Raw genomic sequence first — 26745 nt, forward strand, 5'->3', positions numbered from 1 at the left:
GACTCAATGGACATGAGTTTGACTAAACTCAAGGAAATGATGGACCAGGAAGCCTGGTGTGCTGCAGTCCATGGGGCTGAAAAGAGCCGGACATGACTGAGTACTGAACTGAATTATCAAAAGGAAACCAAATCTACGGCCCCTTCTCTAGCATTTACTTTCTATGTGGGAAGTTGGGAAAATTTGGCTGACACAATTAATTTTACTTTTTTTTTCCATGTTTATACAATTGAGTTCCTACTCCATATGCAGTTATTTATCTTTCCTTTTGTTTAACATAAGATTCAATATCTTCCCTGGTAGCTCAACTGGTATAAAATCCGCCTATAATTCAGGATACCTGGGTTCAATCCCTGGGTTGGGAATATCCCATTCCAGTTTATGGCCTGGAGATTTCCATGGACTGTATGTTCCTTTGGGTAGCAAAGAGTCAGGCACGACTGAGTGACTTTCACTTCCATTATAAATATAGATAGGTAGATAGATAGACAGATAGATGGAAACACAGACACAGATGGATATATATTTTAAAATATTAGTCTCCATTTTAGCATACTATTCCCCTGGATAAATGCACAATAGTATTTTAACTGTATAAATATTGTTTTGAATTCTTTCTCCATTATAAATAATGTGGTAGTGTTTAGTTTTGTAAATAAATATCTGAGTGCCTCTCTGGTTATTTTAAGTTATTTCCTAATACTAGAATTGCCAGGTCAAGATATGTGACTATTATAAAAATGTCAATGAATATTACCAAAAATTGCCATTGGAAGATTTAATTTTTATTCCACCAGCAACATAATGTATGCATTATTTCATGAACTTTCATATTTTTGTCACATTTTTATGTAACTTTTATTAGAATATAATTGCTTTACAATGCTCTATTAGTTGCAGTTGTACAACCTCATGAATCAGCCATATGGATATATCCCCCTCCCTCTTGAGCCTCCTTTCCACCCTCCTGTTCCCCATCCACCTAGGTTATTCACAGGGCAGTGAGCTGAGTTCCCTGTGCTATACAATAGCTTCCTGCCAGCTATTTTACATATGGTAGGGTACATGTGTCTGTGTTACTCTATCCATGTGTACCCCTCTCCTTCCCTCGTATGTCCACAGTCCTCCATTCTCTACATCTGTGCCTCTACTCCTGGCCTGCAAATAGGTTCATCAGAACCATTTTTCTGGATTCCATATATATATGTTAATAAACAATGTTTGTTTTTCTCTTTCTGACTTACTCAGCAATCCTACTACTAGGAATATACCCTGAGAAAACCATAACTCAAAAAGACACCTGTGCCCAATGTTCATTGCTCCACAGTTTACAATAACCAGGATATAGAAGCAACTTAGACATCCATCAGTAGATGGATAAGGAAGATGTGGTACGTATACAGAATGGTGTCTAGCTTTTATTTTGTGAATTATCTGTTCATATCATGTGTCAATATTCTATCATAATTTTCAAATTTTCTTTTTACAGAATATTTTAGGAACCTTTAATCATTTACCTCTCATTTGTTAAAAATACAACCAGTTCCTTTAAGATGTTACTCCTTTGCCTTATATAACCAATGCTGTGGTAAACACATAGCAAATACAAAACAAATCACATAAAATATTTGGAAAGTATTTTATTTCAAATGCCATTGTGTAAGTGTGTAAAGGAGTAAGAGAACTAGAGCATAACACCATACCCTACATAATTCATTGTTTCATTTAATATCAGAGCCAGAAAGGTATTGTAATAGAGGAGTTTAGGGTAGAAGAGACCATTCTATGAACTATGCCCTTTAACTGTAAAAATGATGCAATGTTTGTCCTGTTATTACACAGAGGAAGGGACTTCGGTTTCACAATTTACATTTATTTTTTTAATATTTCATAGTTTATATCTTAGATTCCTTATATTTATCTGTCATCTTTTTTATACATATTTTTTAATCTTTGTGAAATGTTGAGACATTGTGAGGTTTATGTGTGTGTAGAATGAGTGAGATCTGAGTGGATTTTAAATTTATAAAAGGACATTAGAAAAAAACTCCCTGTGCAACTAGAAAGATCTTCATATCAACAAATATATCTTATAATCTATATAATAATTATATAATACATATTATAAATATATCTTATAACCTGTTAAAATATATCTTATAATCAAATTAAATAATTTTTAATGGGTACCGTAATTGTCCTATATATGCCCAGAAAAATGCAGTCCTAAATTTGAACTTCATTATTAAATGATTTAAACAAAAGCTAAACATCCCATGGACAGAGGAGGCTGTTGGGCTATAGTCCAAAGGGTGGCAAAGAGTCAGACATAACTGAGCGACCAAGCACACACATACAAAATTGAATTAAACTCTACCAAAACAGAACTTAGGTTTTTAACCTAATCATCAAGCTTATGTCCTCTCAATAATCAAAAATTTAAAAATGCACAGATATTTATCTTTGATAAGAAAAGGTCTAAAAGAGGGCCTTTTAAAAAGATAGTCACCATTTCTTTAGATTTGTGTTTTATATATATAATTATGTACCTTCTTCCTACTACACTGACATTTTGAGATTCTTTTCAGACTACCATTCTCTATAAGAGAAGACATGATGTGAACTGATCAATGACACAGAATAACAACTCTACGTGGAGAAAGTACCTGAATTACATGTGAAGTAATTGTCCTGGATCTATAATAAATTTCAACTGCCTAGTTCAAAACACAGATCCAGGGCAGGAAACCAATTCCTTAGAAAAATTCTTTGGATAAAAGTGCCTCTGCATTTAATTGGAAAAGCCTTGGTTTTGAAACCAATGTTCCAGAAAATGACAAATTATATGCACAATTACTCTGGATTGCTTGAAGGTAGCTTCACAATTTCAGCAAAAAGGCTGAAGAAGAAACATGTGCTTTAGAGAGAAAGCATCTGATGTGTCTTTAATATCATATGAATGCCATTACAACTCCAAATGAAAATATAAAAAGTCTGAATTACATGGTAAAATTATGGAAAATAGATAATCTGAGAAATATAAAGGCAGAAGGCTAACATGAGTAAGCCCGGTTTTTTACACTATAAAATATTTACCTATGTTAAGATAGGAGCTCTTTTCTTTCTGAATACTCAGGGATAGTCAAGCAGGCAGAATTCCTCTGGATAACACCATCATTTTTATTCAAAAGCTTTTTCCAAGCTCTACAGTTGTAATCATGCATAACAAGGTCTCCTGGTTCAGTTTTTAGTGTACCCTTCACTATATCAAGCACATTGCACCAATTAATGTAGTGGTGATTTGCTGATTTTCATAATGAGGTAATTTCATATCATGTTGACAGATAAGATGAGTTGAATAGTTTGTGATCATCTAGTTGCCATATACAAATTGTCAGATATTACTTTATCTCTGAAGCTTTCCCTGTTCCTTATTGTTTAATGTACTCCTTCCCTTTTTGCTCCTTCATCCTTTGCTCCTTATACACATTAGTGTATAGTATTTTAATTAAAATTTTATATGTACTGTATCATTACTTACTGACACAGTAGATGAAGGTAGAAACTTATTTCTTCTTTATTAAAATTATTATAGGCATGCCTCATTTACTTTGTTTCACTTTATTGTGCTTCTCAGATATTGCATTTTTTTTTTTAATTTAAAGTTTATGGCAATCCTGCATCAATCAAGACTATAGGCACCATTTTCCCAATAGCACTTGCTCAATTCATGTCTCTATGTTACATTTTGGTAATTCTTGCAATATTTCAAAAATTTGTCATTATTATATTGTTATGGTGATCTGTGATCTTTACCTTTGATGCTACTATTGTAATTGTTTGGGGGCATCACAAACCACACCCATATACAAATGGTAAACTTAATTGATAAATTTGTGTTTTCTGACTGCTCTGCTGACCAGCCATTCCCCTGCTTCTGTCTTTCTCCCCAGGCATCTCTATTCCCTGAGACACAACAGTATTGTAATTAGGCCAATTAATAACTTTGCAACAATCTCTAAATGTTCAAGTGAAAGGAAGAGTCTCTGTCTCTCAATTTCAATCAAAAGCCAGACATAATTAAGCTTGCTGAGTTATAAATGCAAAGAAACAGTTCTTGAAGGAAATGAAAAGTGCTCCTCCAGTGAGCACATGAATAATAAGAAAGCAAAAGAGCCTTATTGCTGATATGGAGAAAGGGTTAGTGACCTTGATAAAAGATCAACCCAGCCACGATATTTCCTTAAGCCAAAACCTAATCCAGAGCAAGGCTCTCACTCTATTCAATTTCATAAGGACTAAGCAAGGTAAGGAAGCCACAGAAGAGGTAAAGCTAGAAGATGATTCATGAAGTGCAAGGAAAGAAGCCATCTCCATAACATAAATGTGTAAAATGAGGCAGCAAGAGTGGATATAGAAGCTGCAGAAAGTTATCCAGAAGATCTAGCAAAGAAAATGAATGAAGGTGGCCTCAATAAACAGAAGATTTTCTATTCAGATGAAACAGCTTTATTTTGGAAGAAGACGCCACCCAAGACTTTCATAGCTAGAAAGAAGTCAATGCCTGACTTCAAAGTTTCAAAGGACAGACTCATTCTCTAATTATAAACTAATACAGCTGATGACATTTAGTTGAAATCAATGCTCATTTGTCATTTGGAAAATCCTAGGGCCCTTAATAATTATGCAAATTTACTCTACCTATAATGTGTCAATGGAACAGCGAAGCCTTGGTGACAACCCATCTGTTGGCGATATAACTTAATGAAAACTTCAAGCCCCTTTAGAATCACTGCTAAGGAAAAGAAATCCCTTTCAAAATATTACTGTTCTCTGACAATACACCTATTCACCCAAGTTCTGATGGAGGTGTACAACAAGATTACTATTGTTTCATGCCTGATAAAACAGCATTCATTTTGTAGCCCACGGATCAAGTAGTTTCCATTTTTCAATCTATTATTTAAGAAGGGCATTGTAAAACTACTGTTGCCATCAATAGTGATTGCTCTGATGGGTCTGAACAAAGTAAATTGAAAACCTTGTGGAAAGAATTTCCCATTCCATATGCCATGAAGAACACCCATGATTTATGGAAGAAGTTAAACTACTAATGTTAAGAGAAGTTTAGAAGAACCTGATCTGACACTCATGGATGACTTGAATGGAGGAAGTAACTGTAGATGTGGTGGAAATTAATGAAAGAATCAGAAGTAGAAGTGAAGCATGAAGATGTGACCAATTTGCTGAAATCTCATCCGAAAACTTTAAGGGATGAGGAGCTGCTTATTATGAATGAACAAAGAAAGTGGTCTCTTGAGACGGAATCTACTTCTGGTAAAGATGTTGTGAATACTGTTGAAATGACAACAAAGGATTTAGAATATTATATAAAATTAGTTGATAAAGCAGTGGCAGGGTTTGAGAGGATTGACTCTAATTTTCAAAGACATTTTACTGTGGGTAAAATGTTATCAAACAACACTGCCTGATACAGAGAAATCATTCCTGAAAGGAGTCAATCGGTACAGCAAACTTTATTTCTTTCTTATTGTAATACATTTCTACAGCCATCTCAGACTTCAGCAACCATGACTATGGTCAGTTAGTAGCTATCAACATAGAGGCAAGACATTCCACCAGCAAAAAGATTACAGCTTGTTGAAGTCCCTCTGTTTATTAAACTTATACGCAAAGTACATCATGAGAAACACTGGGCTGGATGAAGCACAAGCTGGAATCAAGATTGCAGGGAGAAATATCAATAAACTAAAATATGCAGAAGACACAATCCTTATGGCAAAAAGCAAAGAAAAACTAAAGAGCCTCTTAATAAAAGTGAAAGAATAGAGTGGAAAAATTATCTTAAAACTCATCATTCAAAAACTAACATCATGGCATCTGGTCCCACCACTTCATGGCCAATAGATGGGGAAACAGTGGAAACAGTGACAGACTTTACTTCTTAGGGCTCCAAAAACACTACAGATGGTGACTGCAGCCAGGAGATTAAAAGACGCTTACTCCTTGGAAGAAAAGTTATGACCAACCTAGACAGCATATTAAAAAGCAGAAACGTTATCTTGCAAACAAAGGTCCGTCTAGTCAAAGCCTCGGTTTTCTCAGCAGTCATGTACGGATGTGAGAGTTGGATTATAAAAAAGCTGAGCACCGAAGTATTGATGCTTTTGAACTGTGGTATTAGAGAAGGCTCTTGAGAGTCCCTTGGACTGCAAGGAGATCCAACAAATTTAGCCTAAAGGAGATCAGTCCTGGGTGTTCATTGGAAGGACTGATGTTGAAGTTGAAACTCCAATACTTTGTCTACCTGATGCAAAGAGCTGACTCATTGGAAAAGACCCTGATGCTGGGAAAGATTGAGAGTGGGAGGAGAAGGGGACAACAGGAGATGAGATGGTTGGATGGCATCACTGACTCTATGGACATGAGTTTGTGTAAATTGCAGGAGTTGGTGATGAACAAGCAGGCCTGGCATGCTGCGGTTCATTGGGGTTGCAAAGAGTCGGACAAGACTGAGTGACTGACCTGAACTGAACTGAAGGCTCGTGATGGTTACTATTCAGTTCAGTTCAGTTCAGTTCAGTTGCTCAGTCATGTCCGACTCTGTGTGACCCCATGAATCGCAGCATGCCAGGCCTCCCTGTCCATCACCAACTCACGGAGTTCACTGAGACTCATGTCCATCGAGTCCGTGATGCCATCCAGCCATCTCATCCTCGGTCGCCCCTTCTCCTCCTGCCCCCAATCCCTCCCAGCATCAGAGTCTTTTCCAATGAGTCAACTCTTCACATGAGGTGGCCAAAGTACTGGAGCTTCGGCTTTAGTGTCATTCCCTCCAAAGAAATCCCAGGGCTGATCTCCTTCAGAATGGATTGGTTGGATCTCCTTGCAGTCCAAGGGACTCCCAAGAGTCTTCTCCAACACCACAGTTCAAAAGCATCAATGCTTCAGTGCTCAGCCTTCTTCACAGTCCAACTCTCACATCCATACATGACTACTGGAAAAACCATAGCCTTGACTAGACAGAACTTAGTCGGCAAAGTAATGTCTCTGCTTTTGAATATGTTATCTAGGTTGGTCATAACTTTTCTTCCAAGGAGTAAGCGTCTTTTAATTTCATGGCTGCAGTCATCATCTACAATGATTTTGGAACCCCCCCAAATAAAGTCTGACACTGTTTCCACTGTTTCCCCATCTATTTCCCATGAAGTGATGGGACCGGATGCCATGATCTTCGTTTTCTGAATGTTGAGCTTTAAGCCAACTTTTTCACTCTCCTCTTTCACTTTCATCAAGAGGCTTTTTAGTTCCTCTTCACCTTCTGCCATAAGGGTGGTGTCATCTGTATATCTGAGGTGATTGATATTTCTCCCGGCAATCTTGATTCCAGCTTGTATTTATTCCCAGTCCAGCGTTTCTCATGATGTACTCTGCATATAAGTTAAATAAGCAAGATGACAATATGCAGCCTTGACATACTCCTTTTCCTACTTGGAACCAGCCTGTTGTTCCATGTCCAGTTCTAACTGTTGCTTCCTGACCTGCATACGATTTCTCAGGAAGCAGGTCAGGTGGTCTGGTATTCCCATCTCTCTCAGAATTTTCCACAGTTTATTGTGATCCACACAGTCAAAGGCTTTGGCATAGTCAATAAAGCAGAAATAGATGTTTTTCTGGAACTCTCTTGTTTTTTCCATGATCCAGCAGATGTTGGCAATTTGATCTCTGATTCCTCTGCCTTTTCTAAAACCAGCTTGAACATCAAGAAGTTCACGGTTTGCGTATTTCTGAAGCCAGGCTTGGAGAATTTTAAGCATTACTTTACTAGCATGTGAGATGAATGCAATTGTGTGGTAGTTTGAGCATTCTTTGGCATTGCCTTTCTTTGGGATTGGAATGAAAACTGATCTTTTCCAGTCCTGTGGCCACTGCTGAGTTTTCCAAATTTGCTGGCATATTGAGTGCAACACTTTCACAGCATCATCTTACAGGATTTGACATAGCTCAACTGGAATTCCATCACCTCCACTACCTTTGTTTGTAGTGATGCTTTCTAAGGCCCACTTGACTTCACATTCCAGGATATCTGGCTCTAGATTAGTGATCACATCATCATTTTTATCTGGGTCATGAAGATCTTTTTTGTACAGTTCTTCTGTGTATTCTTGCCACCTCTTCTTAATATCTTCTGCTTCTGTTAGGTCTAGACCATTTCTGTCCTTTATCGAGCCCATCTTTGCATGAAATGTTCCTTTGGTATCTCTAAATTTCTTGAAGAAATATTTAGTCTTTCCCATTCTGCTGTTTTCCTCTATTTCTTTGCTTTGATTGCTGAGAAAAGCTTTCTTATCTCTTCTTGCTATTCTCTGGAATTCTGCATTCAGATGCTTATATCTTTCCTTTTCTCCTTTGCTTTTCACTTCTCTTCTTTTCACAGCTATTTGTAAGGCCTCCCCAGACAGCCATTTTGCTTTTTTGCATTTCTTTTCCATGGGGATGGTCTTGATCCCTGTCTCCTGTACAATGTCACAAACCTCATTCCATAGTTCATCAGGCACTCTATCTATCAGATCTAGGCCCTTAAATCTATTTATCACTTCCACTGTATAATCATAAGGGATTTGATTTAGGTCATACCTGAATGGTCTAGCGGTTTTCCCTACTTTCTTCAATTTGAGTCTGAATTTGGCAATAAGGAGTTCATGATCTGAGCCACAGTCAGCTCCTGGTCTTGTTTTTGTTGACTGTATAGAGCTTCTCCATCTTTGGCTGCAAAGAATAGAATTAGTCTGATTTTGGTGTTGACCATCTGGTGATGTCTGTGTATAGAGTCTTCTCTTGTGTTGTTGGAAGAGGGTGTTTGCTATGACCAGTGCATTTATTTGGCAAAACTCTATTAGTCTTTGCCCTGCTTCATTCCGCATTCCAAGGCCAAATTTGCCTGTTACTCCAGGTGTTTCTTGACTTCCTACTTTTGCATTCCAGTCCCCTGTAATGAAAAGGACATCTTTTTTGGGTGTTAGTTCTAAAAGGTTTTGTACGTCTTCATAGAACCATTCAACTTCAGCTTCTTCAGTGTTACTGGATTACCATGATATTGAATGGTTTGCCTTGGAGACGAACAGAGATCATTCTGTCATTTTTGAGATTGCATCCAAGTACTGCATTTCAGACTCTTTTGTTGACCATGATGGCTACTCCATTTCTCCTGAGGGATTCCTGCCTGCAGTAGTAGATATAATGTTCATCTGAGTTAAATTCACCCATTCCAGTCCATTTTAGTTCACTGATTCCTAGAATGTCAATGTTCACTCTTGCCATCTGTTTGCCCACTTCCCTACAGTATGCTATAAATATAATTATATATGAAGTGGGAAAACAAAAAAAAAATTATTATTGCTTCATTGCTATATTTGCTTTATAGTGTTGACCTGGAACTGATCTGTAATATCTCTGAGGTATTGCAGATAAGTATGTACCACTTATTCTTTACCCATTCATCTGTCAATAGGCATTTAGGTTGCTTTCATATCTTCAGTTCAGTACAGTTCAGTCGCCCAGTCATGTCTGACTCTTTGTGACCCCATGAACCGCAGCATGCCAGGCCTCCCTGTCTATCACCAACGCCCGGAGTTCACTCAAACTCATGTCCATTGAGTTAGTGTTGCCATCCAACCATCTCATCCTCTGTCGTCCCCTTCTCCTCCTGCCCCCAATCCCTCCCAGAATCAAGGTCTTTTCCAATGAGTCAGCTCTTTGCATCAGGTGGCCAAATATTGGAGTTTCAGCTTCAACATCAGTCCTTCCAAAGAACACCCAGAACTGATCTCCTTTAGCATGGACTGGTTGCATCTCCTTGCTGTCGAAGGGACTCTCAAGAGTCTTCTCTAATACCACAGTTCAAAAGCATCAATGCTTCGGTGCTCAGCTTTCTTTATAGTCCAACTCTTACGTCCATACATTACCACTGGAAAAATCATAGCCTTGACTAGACAGAACTTTGTTGGCAAAAAAATGTCTCTGCTTTTTAATATGCTGTCTAGGTTGGTCATATCTTTCCTTCCAAGGAGTAAGCATCTTTTAATTTCATGGCTGCAATCACCATCTGCTGTGACTTTGGAAACCCAGAAAAATAAAGTTAGCCACTGTTTCCACTGTTTCTCCATCTACTTCCCAGTAAGTGATGGGACTGGATGCCATGATCTTAGTCTTCTGAATGTTGAGCTTTAAGCCAACTTCTTCACTCTCCTCTTTCACTTTCATCAAGAGGCTTTTTAGTTCCTCTTCACTTTCTGCCATAAGGGTGGTGTCATCTGCATACTTGAGGTTACTGATATTTCTCCCAGCAATCTTGATTCCATCTTGTGCTTCCTCCATCCCAGCGTTTCTCATGATGTACTCTGCATATAAGTAAAAGAAGTAGGGTGACAATATACAGCCTTGATGTACTTCTTTTCCTATTTGGAACCAGTCTGTTCTTCTATGTACAGTTCTTCCTGAACTGCGTACAGATTTCTCAAGAGGCAGGTCAGGTGGTCTGGTATTCCCATCTCTTTCAGAATTTTCCACAGTTTATTGTGATCCACACAGTCAAAGGCTTTGGCATAGTCAATAAAGCAGAAGTAAGATGTTGGCAATTTGATCTCTGGTTCCTCTGCCTTTTTTAAAACCAGCTTGAACATCTGCAAGTTCACGGTTCACATATTGCTAAAGTCTGGCTTGGAGAATTTAAAGCATTACTTTACTAGCTTGTGAGATGAGTGCAATTGTGCAGTAGTTTGAGCATTCTTTGTCATGCCTTTCTTTGGAATTGGAATGAAAACTGACCTTTTCCAGTCCTGTGGCCACTGCTGAGTTTTCCAAATTTGCTGACATATTGTGTGCAGTACTTTCTCAGCATCATCTTTCAGGGTTTGAAAAGCTCAACTAGAATTCCATCACCTCCACTAGCTTGTTCGTAGTGATGCTTTTTTTTAAAATAGAAATTTATTTATTTTAATTGGAGGTTAATTACTTTACACTATTGTATTGGTTTTGCCATACATCAACATGAATCCACCACAGGTAAACACGTGTTCCCTATCCTGAACCCTGCTCTCTCTTCCCTCCCTGTACCATTCCTCTGGGTCGTCCCAGTGCCCCAACCCCAAGCATTCAGTATCATGCATTGAACCTGGAGTGGTGATTCGTTTCATATATGATATTATACATGTTTCAATGCCATTCTCCCAAATCATCCCACCCTCTCCCTCTCCCACAGAGTCCAAAAGACTGTTTTATACATCTGTGTCTCTTTTGTAGTGATGCTTTCTAAGGCCCATTCCAGGATGTCTGGCTCTAGGTGAGTGATCACACCATCATGTAGTTCTATTTTTATCTGTTATTAATTAAGTTTTTCATTGAATATAAGCACTGTATACTACTTTTTAGTATTGTTCTTGCAACTTTGCTCTCTGAGCCCCTTATTAGTATTTATATAGGAATATTTGAATTATTTGTCTTCAAAGTCAACCCTACCTACTTCTCTCCTGTGTTGAAAAAATTATGATGTTCACATTTTTCTACTAATATTTTTTACATATCAGGCATTATTAATTTTAATATAATTCTGATTCTTTCCTCAGTATATAAATCACCTGAGTGTGTCCTCATTCCCCTTCACCTTCTTGTCCTTATATAAATTAAACTTTTTTGATTCAGTAGTTGATTTTGAATGGGAAATTGGTTAGACCATTTGGGAAAACTTTCAATGACATGATATTATCTCTGTATAAACAGAGTAGGATGATCAGACCAAAACAGAGATAAGTTAAGAATCCTGTGTAGGCATCTTAGTCCTTGACTCTTTCCTAGACTATGCTGTTCTTTATACATTTCTAAGCTCCTTTTTTTGACAGGCAGAATACAGTTCACCCTGTGAATACTTTTCAAATAGCTCCTTTTTCAGGAATTAGGTGCAGGCATGTGAGAGAACAGCAGGAGATCGGCTTAGAGGGTGAATATGATTATAAACAAGTAATGTGTTAATTAAAATAGTATGAGGTAAGAAAGAGATAAATTCACTAGCAGATTATTTTTAATAACTTGATAAACCTAAAGTTACACACAGCAAGTTGAGGGGATTTATAAAGATTGTTAAAGATGATTACATAGGATGTAATTGGTGGTTTACTTTGGATAGAGTTGAGTTAAAGTATATCATTTATTGTGTTTATATGAGAAGAAAATAGTCAAATCTTAAAGTTTAAACTAGAAGTGAGTCTATGAGAACTTATTTTAAGAAAAAAGTGTCTAAAGACAATATTTTTGTTCTTGATCCATATTTCTCAACAGTTAACACTGTATATTCAAATACTATCTTCCTGTAAAATTTTCTGTTTAAGAATACTATTTAAACTGCAAGTCATTAAAGCTGTTGCATAATATCTCACTTTTAATATGTCAAGAACATATAAAATATCCATTATTCATTATTGAATTATAATCATCTATTTATTATATTCATGAACTATAACAGACAACTGGAAAATTATCTTTAACTTTTTTAATATCATGAGAATGAACAGTTCTGTGTAATTAATTTGTATTTCTTTCTGAAAATTCTCTTTATATACATGGATGTTAGGATGTTTCCTATTAATCTATGAGAATTTTCACATATGTAGCATATTAAAGCATTACCAGTGATATTGTTCCAAAGAAAAATTTCAGGCTATTAGCTTTAATAATTATCCTTATATTTGTTATCTTACTGGCCTAATATACTCATTAATGGTAATAGTCCTTTTCTTGTTTAGGAAGTTTTCCTCTACCTAAACCATTAAGTCTCCTTTTTTCTTCCAGTTTTAAAATAGTTATTTTGTTTTATATATTTTAAATTTATTTCTATGTTATTAAGAGAAAACTTAAATTTATATTTTTTACAAACTACTAATTTTCCAAAATCATTTGTAACAAATTAATTCCATAAGCTTAGATTTTTAGATGTTTTACTGTAAAATACACAAAATATTCAATTTATTATTGTTAATGTTTTAAAACCAAAACATCCTGGCAATCTATGAAAAGTTACATGTAATCTCTACTTCCCTTTACATATAAGAATGTGTTTAGCTTTAATATTAGAAGTAAAATAGTACTTTCAATCTATTTCTTTGTTAAATAATACTATAACATACTTCTAGTTTCCTACCTTGGTTTTCAAGTTTAGATTAAGTTTATTCACAATTATGTGATGAAAATGAAAATATTCAAAGATAAATTCTGAGAACTCCCACTCCTTTCTGTGTCTGCATAGATAGGCTTCTGAGGTTATGATTGAATAATTTACAGGAGATTAGATTTATTACAGAAGTGTAATCAGAAAGAGAAAATCCAATATTTTATATTAATATACATATGGGGAATCTAGAAAAATGGTATAGATGAACTTATTTGCAAAGAAAAAATAGAGACACAAACAAAGAACAAATGTATGATGCCAAGAGGGGAAGGTGGGGTGGGATAGATTGAGATTGACATATATACACTATATGTATCAAATAGATAACTAACGAGGACCTCTACTCTAAAGCATCTCTCTAATGCTCTGTCAGGGCTTCCCTTGTGGCTCAGCTGGTGAAGAATCCGTCTGCAATGCTGGAGACCTGGGTTCAATCCCTGGGTTGGGAAGATCCCCTGGAGAAGGGAAAGGCTACCCACTCCAGTATTCTGGCCTGGAGAATTCCATGGACTGTATAGTCCATGGGACAACAAAGAGTCAGACGACTAAGCGACATTCACTAAAGCTCTGTGATAATCTTAATAGGAAGAAATTTAAAAAAAGAAGGGATATATGTATACATATAACTGATTCACTCTGCTATGGAGCAGAAACTAACTTAACATTGTAAAGCATTTATCTTCCAAAAAAAAAAAAAAAAAAAGTCCATGGACTAGAGCAGAAGAAAAGAACAGTGATAAATTGCAAGAGGGAAGGAAGATCAGGGTGAAATAAGGTAGACCTTTTGAATATTAGAGAAAATTGAAAAAGTAGAAGTGTGAGTAAAATGGAAAACCATTTTGAAAATTTTCTGCTGTCTTGTTTGTTATTACAATTCATGCCTCCCAGACATTCAAAGATTTCATTAGTTACTGGAGAAATGAGGAAATAATTGAGAAGGCTGGCTTGTTATGTTGCTAACAAATTTAGCAGTTGAAAGGCTGCAAGAAATCCCATCATATTAATGTCTATTCTTTATCATTAGATATCAAGGCATTTTTCTAATTTTAAATAATAATACAATAAACATTTTTATAAGATTTCCCCTTTAAAGTGTCCACATTTTTAACCAAATAATCAAAAAGAATAGTTTCCCAGTTCCTAAAGCATATTTCCAGACTACTCCCCAGAATACTTATCACTATTTACACACCAACAGTTATATATGAGTATAAAAATTTCAGTGAAAACTGGGAAGCAGATAGTATTATTATTAGTATACATTTTAATTTGTTTAATCAGAACTTTATTTTTCTTTTATCTTGTTTTGCTTTATTTTACCTCTGGTTGTTAAATACATTTTACTGTATTTGATAATAGTGTCTTTTCTTGTGAAACAGTTATTTTATGTCATGCATGCCCAGTCACTCAGTCGTGTCCAACTCTTTGTGACTCCCATGGACTATAGCCCACCAGGCTCCTTATCCATGGGATTCTCCAGGCAAGAATAGTGGAGTGGCTTGCCGTTTCCTACTCCAGGGAATCTTCCTGACCTATGGATCAAAGTCAAGTCTCATGTATCTCCTGCATTGGCAGGAGATTCTTTACCACTGTGCCACCTGGGAAGCCCATTTTATATCATATGCCTATGCAATTTATTAGTATTTTGATTATTCAATTTGAGATAAAAATAAAAGATAATGACATTTTTCTCTATTATAATTCCTACAAATACTTTATCTTAATATAGTTTTCCTTTTATAATTTTAGTCATGTCAGTCATATAAAACCAATATAGTATTTGAACAAAGGAACATATCTGCAAAACAGAAACAGACTCAAGGTCAGAGAAGAGACTTGTGGTTGCCATGGAGTAGCAAGGCAGGAAGGGAAAGATTGGGAGTTTGGAATTACCAGATGCAAGCTAGTAAGGATAGAATGGATAAACAGCAAGATCCTACTATATAGCACTGGACTATATTCAATATCCTCTGATAAACAATATTGGAAAAGAATATAAAAAGGAATATATATATATATATATGTATATGTATATATATATGTGTGTGTGTCTGTGTGTGTGTGTTGAACTGAGTCACTTTGCTTTAGAGCAGAAATTAACACAAAATTGTAACTCAACTATACTTCAGTAAAAATTTTTTAAAATATATTTAAAAACAATATTATATTTTCATCTAGATGTATCTATTTTTCATTTACCTTGACCATTTATTTCAAGTATATAACATTTTATAAAATATTAGTTTTAGAAAGACAAGAATATTTAAATTTTCATAAAGAAAACTGTACTTCATGGTGTAAATTACACTCATGTGTCATTCCGTTAAGACATCCATATCTTTCCAGGGGAACTATTATGGCTGTGAGCTACCCTGAAGTTCCACTTGTGGTTTTGCAAAATCCTCACCCAGTAACAGGGAGAGCTCCACTGAATGATTTGCTTATCTAGAGGGAGAGAAAGAAACAGAGAATATGATCAGAAACTTACAATGGATATTAGAAAAGGTAGAAGAAGACAGAAGAACAGGGCTTTGAGGAATGAAACAGGAAAATGAAGATAGGTGGTTAAAGTATACCTAGAGTTTTCTGCATGGCAGTTTTTCCAGAGTGACAGGTTTGTCTAAAACACAAGGGTTAGATCATAACTTTCTATTTCTCTCAAGGTGTGTCAGAGGTCTGAATGAGTCCTACTCCTCCACCTGGGAGGGAATCCAAGGTACTCACTCTCAGACTGGATTCAGATTTCACAAACTGTATGTGTGTGTTTTAAGAGTGCTTTGTTTGCTTGTTTTCATGCTTTCAACACTCTCTGTATCTATTTACAAAAATAGGAAGTCAAGAAACACCTGGGGTAACAGGCAAATTTGGCCTTGGAATATGGAATAAAGCAGAGCAAAGGCTAATAGAGTTTTGCCAAGAAAATGCACTGGTCATAGCAAACACTCTCTTCCAAAAACACAAGAGAAGACTCTACACATGGACATCACCAGATGGTCAACACTGAAATCAGACTGATTATGTTCTTTGCAGCCAAAGATGGAGAAGCTCTATACAGTCAGTAAAAACAAGACCTGGAGCTGACTGTCGCTCAGATCATGAACTCCTTATTGCCAAATTCAGATGTAAACTGAAGAAAGTAGGGAAAACCACTATGCCCATGGGATTTTCCAGGCAAGAGTACTGGAGTGGGTTGCCATTGCCTCCTCCCTAGACCATTCAGGTATGACCTAAATCGAATTCTTTATGATTATACAGTGGAAGCGAGAAATAGATTTAAGGGCCTAGATCTGATAGAGTGCCTGATAAACTATGGAATGAGGCTCATGACATTGTACAGGAGACAGGGATCAAGACCATCCCCATGGAAAAGAAATGCAAAAAAGCAAAATGGCTGTCTGGGGAAGCCTTACAAATAGCTGTGAAAAGAAGAGAAATGAAAACCAAAGGAGAAAAGGAAAGATATAAGCATCTGAATTCAGAGTTCCAAAGAATAGCTAGGAGAGATAAGAAAGCCTTCCTCAGCAATCAATACAAAGAAATAGAGGAAAAGAACAGAATGGGAAAGACTAGAGATCACTTCAAGAACATTAGATACTAAGGGAATGTTTCATGCAAAGATGGGCTCGATAAAGGACAGAAATGGTATGGACCTAACAGAAGCAGAAGATATTAAGAAAAGGTGGCAAGAGTACACAGAAGAACTGTACAAAAAAAGATCTGCACGACCCAGATAACCACGATGGTGTGATCACTCACTTAGAGCCAGACAGCCTGGAATGTGAAGTCAAGTGGGCCTTAGAAAGCATCACTATGAACAAAGCTAGTGGAGGTGATGGAATTCCATTTGAACTATTTCAAATCCTGGAAGATGATGCTGTGAAAGTGCTGCACTCAATATGCCAGCAAATTTGGAAAACCCAGAAGTGGCCACAGGACTGGAAAAGGTCAGTTTTCATTCCAATCCGAAAGAAAGACAATGCCAAAGAATGCTCAAACTACCGCACAATTGCACTCATCTCACATGCTAGTGAAGTAATCAAAACTCTCCAAACCAGGCTTCAGCAATATATGAACCATGAACTTTCAGATGTTCAAGCTGATTTTAGGAAAGGCAGAGGAACCAGAGATCAAATTGCCAACATAGGCTAGATCATGGAAAAAGCAAGAGAGTTCCAGAAAAACATCTACTTCTGCTTTATTGACTATGCCAAAGCCTTTGACTATGTGGATCACAATAAACTGTGGAAAATTCTGAAAGAGATGGGAATACCAGACCACCTGACCTGCCTCTTCAGAAACCTATATGCAGATCAGGAAGCAACAGTTAGAACTGGACATGAAACAACAGACTGGTTCTAAATAGGAAAAGGAGCACGTCAAAGCTATATATTGTTACCCTGCTCATTTAACTTATATGCAGAGTACATCATGAGAAACGCTGGACTGGAAGAAACAGAAGCTGGAATCAAGATTGCTGGGAGAAATATCAATAACCTCAGATATGCAGATGCAGATGACACCACCCTTATGGCAGAAAGTGAATAGGAACTAAAAAGCCTCTTGATGAAAGTGAAAGTGGAGAGTGAAAAAGTTGGCTTCAAGGTCAACATTCAGAAAACGAAGATCATGGCATCTGGTCCCATCACTTCATGGGAAATAGATGGGGAAACAGTAGAAACAGTGTCAGACTTTATTTTGGGGGGCCCCAAGTAACTGCAGATGGTGATTGCAGCTATGAAATTAAAAGATGCTTACTCCTTGGAAGAAAAGTTATGACCAACCTAGATAGCATATTCAAAAGCAGAGATATTACTTTGCCAACAAGGTCCATTTAGTCAAGGCTATGGTTTTTCCAGTGGTCATGTATGCATGTGAAAGTTGGACTGTGAAGAAAGCTGAGCGCCAAAGAATTGATGCCTTTGAACTGTGGTGTTGGAGAAGACTCTTGAGAGTCCCTTGGACTGCAAGGAGATCCAACCAGTCCATTCTAAAGGAGATCAGTCTTGGCTGTTCTTTGGAAGGACTGATGCTAAAGCTGAGACTCCAATACTCTGGCCACCTTATGCGTAGAGTTGACTCACTGGCAAAGACTCTGGCCACCTTATGTGTAGAGTTGACTCATTGGCAAAGACTCTGATGGGAGGGTTTGGGGTAGGAGGAGAAGGGGATGATGGAGGATGAGATGGCTGGATGGCATCACCGACTTGATGGACATGAGATTGAGTGAATTCCAGGAGTTGGGGATGCACAGGGAGGCCTGACATACTGCAATTCATGGGGTCACAAAGAGTCGGACTCGACTGAGTGCCCGAACTGAATGACTGATATCTATTTTACATTATTAGCACATTGATTATAACACGAGAAACCTAATGTATTTTTTTCTGATGCTGTGTGATAACTTTCCTCTCAGGTGCACTAAGTAGCACCAACATATCTTAGTTGGAAATCAGCCTGATGCTGGGAAAGATTGAGGGCAGGAGGAGAAGGGGATGACAGAGGATGAGATGGTTGCATACCATCATCAATTCAGTGGGCATGAGTTTGAGCAAATGCTGGGTGATAGTCAAGGACAGGGAAATCTGGAGTGCTTCAGTCCATGGAGTAGCATGGTTGCACATGACTGAGCAACTGAACAATAACAATGGAACACCTTAGTTTATTCAGGTAACACAATAGCTTTTCAAAGATTTAACCCTATCAAAATTTATTACTATAATAGACTCTGTGAACTATCTTACAAACAATTATACATTTTGTTCCTATTTCCTTCAACTTTTATATCTTGCTATATAAACTAATTTTTTTCATGATTATAACTATGGCTGAAACAGCCCTAGAAATCATGTCAACCACATCATAGTCCATAATAAGCTCCCTTATTTTTTCAATTTTTCACACGTAAATTCATAGAAAGATAGATGACACTGCCCAAACTTTAATCAGTCTGTTCCAAGGGGTAGGGACTGATGGATGGTAACGTTTAGTGGTAATCTTTATTCTCTTAATAAGTGGGATATGAAATGGTGACATGCCCTAGAGGTATTCACTGTAAACACTGTTTTTTTTTTTCCCCCAATTTGATGAAATTTCTCATGCACCAAGTTTAAATGTATTTTCCTCAGGTAGATTTTCCTACAGATTAATAAACTGGGTTAAAACAACAACAACAAAAATCCATCCCATTAAAACACTGTACGTGTGTGCATGTACACACATACACACAGGAAGTTTTTAAAATTTAGTTTGATATTGATGTTTCAAGTTTCAAGTGAGGATAATTTTTGAATAGATATGCTCATCTGCCTAATTATGTCTATCCCACTGTGGAAGCCAGCATTTGTAAAACAAACCTTGTCAGATCACAGATTCTTGTCTCTGCACACTGAACCCACAGACAAAGCATGGAATTTTAATCCTTGCTAGTTGCTGTGGTAGCCTAGGCCAGCAAACCGAAATCTAGGTTTGTAATTGCTTTAAGTTTATGAAATTGAAACCTAAAGATCACCAATCACAAAGAGCCACTTTGGCTTAAGCTATAGACAATTGATATTTTCCTGGCTTTCCTCTTGCCTTTTTTCTATAAAAGGGTCTCCCCAGCTCCTATCAGGGGAGCATTCCTAACCACTTATCATGTGGCCTTCTCTTATTCAAATCAGTCTTTACTCAATCTTTTTAATATGCCTCAGTTTATTTTTTACTATTCATATCCTGCTCAGATAGTATGGCATAGGATGTAAAAGCATGACTCAAAATATTTATCTAGTAAACAGCAAACTTCTATAACCTAACATGCATTTAACATAGCGTGCGCGCGCGCACACACACACACACACACACACACACACACAAAAGGATCCAACAGGAAAAAATGAGTCAGTACACATAGGCAAAATGCAGTGGTAATGTTGTGTAATAGTATCTTAAAATGTTTAAACTTCAAATATACTATTTTTAAGCCTATAAGTCTCACTTCTAATAAAATATAATTACTGTGCACTGCAATTGAGTATAGTTTCTCTGTTTCTAAAGTAAATTATTGCTATCTTCCAATTTTACTTTTGAAATCATCTTATTTAGACTGTAATCAAGGAAGCTGACCCTTCCTGCTGTCTTCTGATATTACCAGGGAGGATGTCAGTGTTAGTTTTGATGGTAGATCAGGACTGTGTCACTTCTAAGAGTAACATTCCTTATTTTATTTAATTCATTCTTTCTGACTCTCAGACTCTAGTCTCTGGCTCTGTTGGATGGAAATCTATGTTTTCAACACATTGAGTCAACATGGGTGTATCATTATTTTTCCTGCAGTATCCTAGCAACAGATTATAAACTATTTATACTATAATGTCAACAGTCACTGCTGGGTTTACTGAAGTATTTTTATCAGCTGTACTGCTGCCTTTGTTTACATAGTCGATATTATTTCCTGGGGAAACCATTTTGCATTTAATATATTTATCCTATGTTGTATGTTTTAAAATTATTAACCAAAAATGTTTCTATAAGAGTGTACTGTGATTTAGATGATACTAAAACAAAAACAAATCTAAAAAATAAACAATAAGCTAATGCTCTTTCATAACAAAATGTTTTCCTAAGTAAATTAAAAAATAATTTTAAGTTAATGCTTTAGTGACTATTACAACAAATATTTATCATAGTAAAGCATAGAGAAATTTCATTAACTCTAGGGTTTTTATTATAATTAGTCATGCCATAATAAATCTAAAATGTATAATATGGTTCATATACTGTTGCTTGAAATTTTTATTGCACTATTAAAATTTCATGTCAAACCCATGCACATTCTTTAAAATTTCTTTTAATACAGACTAATGAAATTAGTTTTCATGTCATGCCATTCTATATGTTTATTTATTCTTTACATCAAGTTAACTTTGAGAGAATTCCAGATTTAGTTATTAAAGAGAAAATCAGATAAGATACAAAATGTTATAATACAGCAGCATTTTGAATAAAACCACTGTGCTTGTACAGAGATACCAATAAAGTTCTGCTGTTTAGACTATACCAGCACTTATAATATTAGCAGAATTTTGAATGTAAGTCGTTCTCCTGAAGACATTTGTATTCATTACATACAATCTCATATAAGAGTCAGGCAAAATTTTTCATCCACAATTTTAGGGAGGAAAATAAGGTGAAAAAAATGACTGATTTTTCCACACTTCTTTTCATAATCCCTGTATTGCAATTATATATGAGTCTTGGGAACAGAAGAGGGGAGAATTTTTAGCCAGAACTTGAGAAAATTTTAAAGTTCATTCTTCAAGTACTAATCAAGTTGTCTTTGATCATCCTGCAAGTGCTATGTTTTTAATATACCTATGGCATTTCATCAGAGAAGGCGGTGGCACCCCACTCCAGTACTCCTGCCTGGAAAATCCCATGGACGGAGGAGCCTGGTGGGCTGCAATCCATGGGGTCGCGAAGAGTCAGACACGACTGAGCGACTTCACTTTCACTTTTCCCTTTCACACACTGGAGAAGGAAATGGCAACCCACTCCAGTGTTCTTGCCTGGAGAATCCCAAGGATGGGGGAGCCTGGTGGACTGCCGTCTCTGGGGTCGCACAGAGTCGGACACGACTGAAGCGACTTAGCAGCAGCAGCAGCATAGCCTTTCATACTGATTGCATTCATTCCCAACGCACTCAATTGTATCCTTTGTTTTTTTAGAAGAAATGTAACTTATTTTTAATTAGATTTCAAATTGCTGTGGTGACATCATAATAATTTTGACAGGATCTTTCAATGGATATTTGTTGACTTTTGCATTTCTTTAATGTAGTCTGATAAATGCACCAGTCACTCAAAAGTTTTGTACAAATGGGAAGTTAAATATGATATTATCAATTTTAAAAGTTGTAGTACCAGATGAGCATGAAATGCTCTTCTACTGACATCATGGTAGGATTGTATGCATTAGGTTATACAGATCCTTACACACAATCTACTAGAATTAAAAGTAGTTTCCCTTGCAAAATTCACTAATAATTAAGCTAATTCAGAGTATAGCAATGATTAAATGTCATTTTTCATCTCCTTCCCTAAATGTCAGTGATTAAATCGGTTGATAACTCTCACAGATTCTGAAAGTATGTGATAAGTGAAAGATAGACACTTTCATTTACTAGGGGGCCCAATTATTTGACATAAAAAATATAGTTCTAAGAATTTACCCTGAATAATAGGAAATCTCAAAATTTTATAAAGCTCTTTACTGCAGCATTCTTGCATAACAGAAACAAAATATAAATGCATAAATAATAATGAATATATGAATAAAAAACAAAAACTTTCAATCAGTAAAAAAACACACAAATATATACACTCATACATGAGAAAAGAGATAGATATATAAATAAGGTTTAAACATAACTAAATAATCATATGCCAGGCAAGCAGTTGAAATGTGCATGGCTTGACCCCATTTCTGTTTTTCAAGTCAGTGTACACATTAGAAAAATAAACTTCAGAAATGCATATGCAAAACACTTCTCACTGACATTTTTTTCCCTGGAATCAGGATGATAGGAAACCGTTACTTTTGAAGTCTCTGATATGGATTTTTTTTTTTTAGTAGACATCTTAGTTTGATTTTGTTGTTATTCAGTTGCTCAGTCATGTCAGACTCTTTGCAACCCTACGGACTGCAGAATACCAAGCTGCCCAGTCCTTCACCATTTCCTGGAGCTTGCTCAAACTCATGTCCACTGAGTCAGTGATGCCATCCAACCATCTCATCCTCTATCATCCCCTTCTCCTCCTACCCTCAATCTTTCCCAGCATCAGGGACTTTTCTAATGAGTTGGATCTTTGCACTAGGTGGCCAAAGTATTGGAGCTTCAGCTTCATTGTCAGTCCTTCCAATGAATATTCAGGATTGATTTCCTTTAGGATTGACAGGTCTGATCTCCTTGCAGTACAAGGGAATCTCAAGAGCCTTCTCTAGCAAGACAATTTGAAAGTATCAATTTCTTCAGCAGTCAGCCTTCTTTACCGCCCAACTGTTAACATCTGTTTATGACCATTGGAAAAACCACAGCATTAACTATAGGGACCTTTGTCAGCAAAGTAATGTCTCTGCTTTTTAATATGCTGTCTAGATTGGTCATAACTTTTCTTCCAAAAACAAGTATCTTTTAATTTCATGGCTGCAGTCACCATCTGAGGTGATTTTGGAGTCCAAGAAAATAGTCTCTCACTGTTTTCATTGTTTCCCGATCTGTTTGCCATGAAATAATGGGACCTGATGTCATGATCTTAGCTTTTTGAACACTGAGTTTTAACTCAGCTTTTTCACTCTCCTCATCACCTTCATCAAAAGTCTCTTTAGATTCTCTTCACTTTATGTCTTTAGGGTGGTGTCATCTGCATATCTGAGGTTACTGATATTTTTCCCAGCAATCTCGATTCCAGCTTGAGCTTTATCCAGCCTGGCATTTTCATGATGTACTCTGCACTCTGGAAAATTCTTCAAGAGATGGGAATACCAGGCCACCTGATCTGCCTCTTGAGAAATCTGTATGCAGTTCAAGAAAGAACAGTTAGAACCAGACATGGAACAACAGACTGGTTCCAAATAGGAAAAAGAGTACATCAAGGCTGTATATTTTCACCCTAATTATTTAACTAATATGCAGAGTACATCATGAGAAACATTGGGCTTGATGAAGCATAAGCTGGAATCAAGATTGCCAGGAGAAGTATAAATAACCTCAAATATGCAGATGACACCACCCTTATGGCAGAAAGTGAAGAAAAACTAAAGAGCTTCTTGATGAAAGTGAAAGAGGAGAGTGAAAAAGTTGGCTTAAAGCTCAACATTCAGAAAACAAAGATCATGGCAAAGTGATGGTCCATCACTTCCTGGCAAATAGATGGAGAAACAGTGAAACAGTGGCAGATTTTATTTTGGGGGGCTCCAAAATCACTGCAGATGGTGACTGCAGCCATGAAATTAAAAGATGCTTACTCCTTGGAAGGAAAGCTATGACCAACTTAGACAGCATAGTAAAAAGGAGAGCTATTACTTTGTCAACAAAGGTCCATCTAGTCAAGGCTATGGTTTTTCCAGTGGTCATGTATGGATGTGATAGCTGGACTATAAAGAAAGCTGAGTGCAAAAGAATTGGTGCTTTTGAACTGTGGTGTTGGAGAAGACTCTTGAGAGTCCCTTGGACTGCAAGGAGATCCAACCAGTCCATCCTAAAGGAAATCAGTCCTGAATGTCCATTGGAAGGACTGAAGTTGAAGCTGAAACTCCAATACTTTGGCCACCCAATGCGAAGAGCTGACACATTTGGAAAGACCTTGATGCTGGGAAAGATTGAAAGAGAGAGGAGAAGGGGACAACAGAGGATGAGATGGTTGGATGGCATCACCAACTCTATGGACATGTGTTTGAGTAAACTCCAGGAGTTGGTGATAGACAGGGAGGCCTGGTGTGCTGCAGTCAATGGGGTTACAAAGAGTCAAACACAACTGAGTGACTGAACTGACTGACTGACTCTGCTTAAATAAGCAGGGTGACAATACAGCCTTGACGTTCTCCTTTCCCTATTTGGAACCAGTCCATTGTTTCATGTCTGGTTCTGACTATTGCTTCTTGATCTGCATACAGGTTTCTCAGGATGCAGGTAAGGTATGTGGTATTCCCAGACAGAGGAACAAATATCAGGTGAGAATCAAGGTATCTAAATATTCCCTAAAATTCTGTACAGCTCTGTGTCAATCTGGAGTTTGGGGATAAATTAAAAAAGATTCATCATTCGTATAGTGGTAGGTGTCTTGCCTGTTATGAGGGAGACCAGGGTTTGATTCCCTAATGGGAAGCAAAGGCTTCCCCAATGGTTCAAGCAGTAAAGAATGCATCTGCAATGCTGAAAGCATGGGTTTGTTCCCTGGGTTAGGACTATCCCTTGGAATAGGACATGGCAACCCACTCCAGTATTCTTGACTAGAAAATCACATGAACAGAGGAGCTTGGTGGGCCATAGTCCATAGGGTTGCAAAAAGTCAGACACAACTAAGCGATAGAGCATGGATGAACATGCATACTGTCTTACCTTATGGTTTAGAAATGTAATTATAGTAATAATGACAGTATCAATATAATATGCTAAAATTGTTACCATTTACTAAGGTAGTGTTTTGAAGGTGATATATAAAAGAGTTTCATTTGATTTTTCACAAGTCAGGAAGTAGAATTAGTGATCCACACTTTAATGATGAAGAATGGAATCTGAGAAAAATTGACTTTAAGTGTTACGTTAAATAGAGGTGATGCTAAGATTATATTCAGGTCTGCCTGACTTCCTTGCCCATATTCTTAACACACTCAACCACACTGACATCATGGACAAATGATTTTTAAAACTGATTGTATAGTTTTTCCAGGACAGGTAATTATAGTAAACAGCACATGTATACATTATGCTAAGGAAAAAACACTTCTGCTTGAGTCTATCGGTGAATGGTAAAGTGAAAGTGAAATCGCTCAGTCGTGTCTGACTCTTTGCGACCCCATGGACTGTAGCCTACCAGGCTCCTCTGTCCATAGGATTCTCCAGGTAAGAATACTGGACTGGGATGCCATTTCCTTCTCCAGGGGATCTTCCCGATCCAAGGAATGAACCTGGGTCTCCTGCATTGCCGGCAGACGCTTTAAACTCTGAGCCACCAGGGAAGCCTCCATCAGTGAATGGTAAGATAATCTCATATTTGATCAAGAAACTATTTTTCTTGACCCCCTTCAATTCCATAGCAAATAAGTTATATGGCCAAATATCAGTATTGTTCAAAATTAAATGAGTATTTTATTCTTATTATAACTGGAAAAAATAATCTATTTAAAAGCAAAGCCTTTTGTTAGAAAGTGTTGAAAAAGTACATACTCTAGTCTGAGCTTTTTAATTGTCTTGTGCCCTAAAGTTAATGCAGGGAGGTGAGCTTAACTGACCAATTTCCACTGGCCTGGAATGGCATCAAGAGACCAAGAGTTATGAGTATGGGTCTATTCCAGGGTCTGCCACTTGCTATATGATACTGCATATGTCAACACAACTCTCTAGGTTTCATCAACCATAAAGAATGATAGCATTGTTCTTGTCTTTTTCCTCTCCAGTATGAGGTAATTTGATCATCAGTTTTATGCTCCTCAGTGCCAAAATCTGATGAAATGTATTAACAGTGTGTTACTTCACTTTTTTTTAAATTTATTTTTTATTTTACTTTACAATTCTGTATTGGTTTTGCCATACATTGACATGAATCCACCATGGGTGTACATGCGTTCTCTGTGCATATCTAAATTATCATTATTGCAGCATCAGATTCACGAGGAACTTAATTTTTTATGTGTCCTGTGTTGAGCAGAAGCATACATTAAATGTACTGTATTTTCCTCCTAAATTTTAGTAATTTCTTTCTCAGCTATAAGAATATATATTCAGAGGCACTTCACATATTTAGCCT

The sequence above is a fragment of the Oryx dammah genome, unplaced genomic scaffold (assembly GCF_014754425.2).
Source record: "Oryx dammah isolate SB20612 unplaced genomic scaffold, SCBI_Odam_1.1 HiC_scaffold_14, whole genome shotgun sequence".
NCBI classification, from domain to species: domain Eukaryota; kingdom Metazoa; phylum Chordata; class Mammalia; order Artiodactyla; family Bovidae; genus Oryx; species Oryx dammah.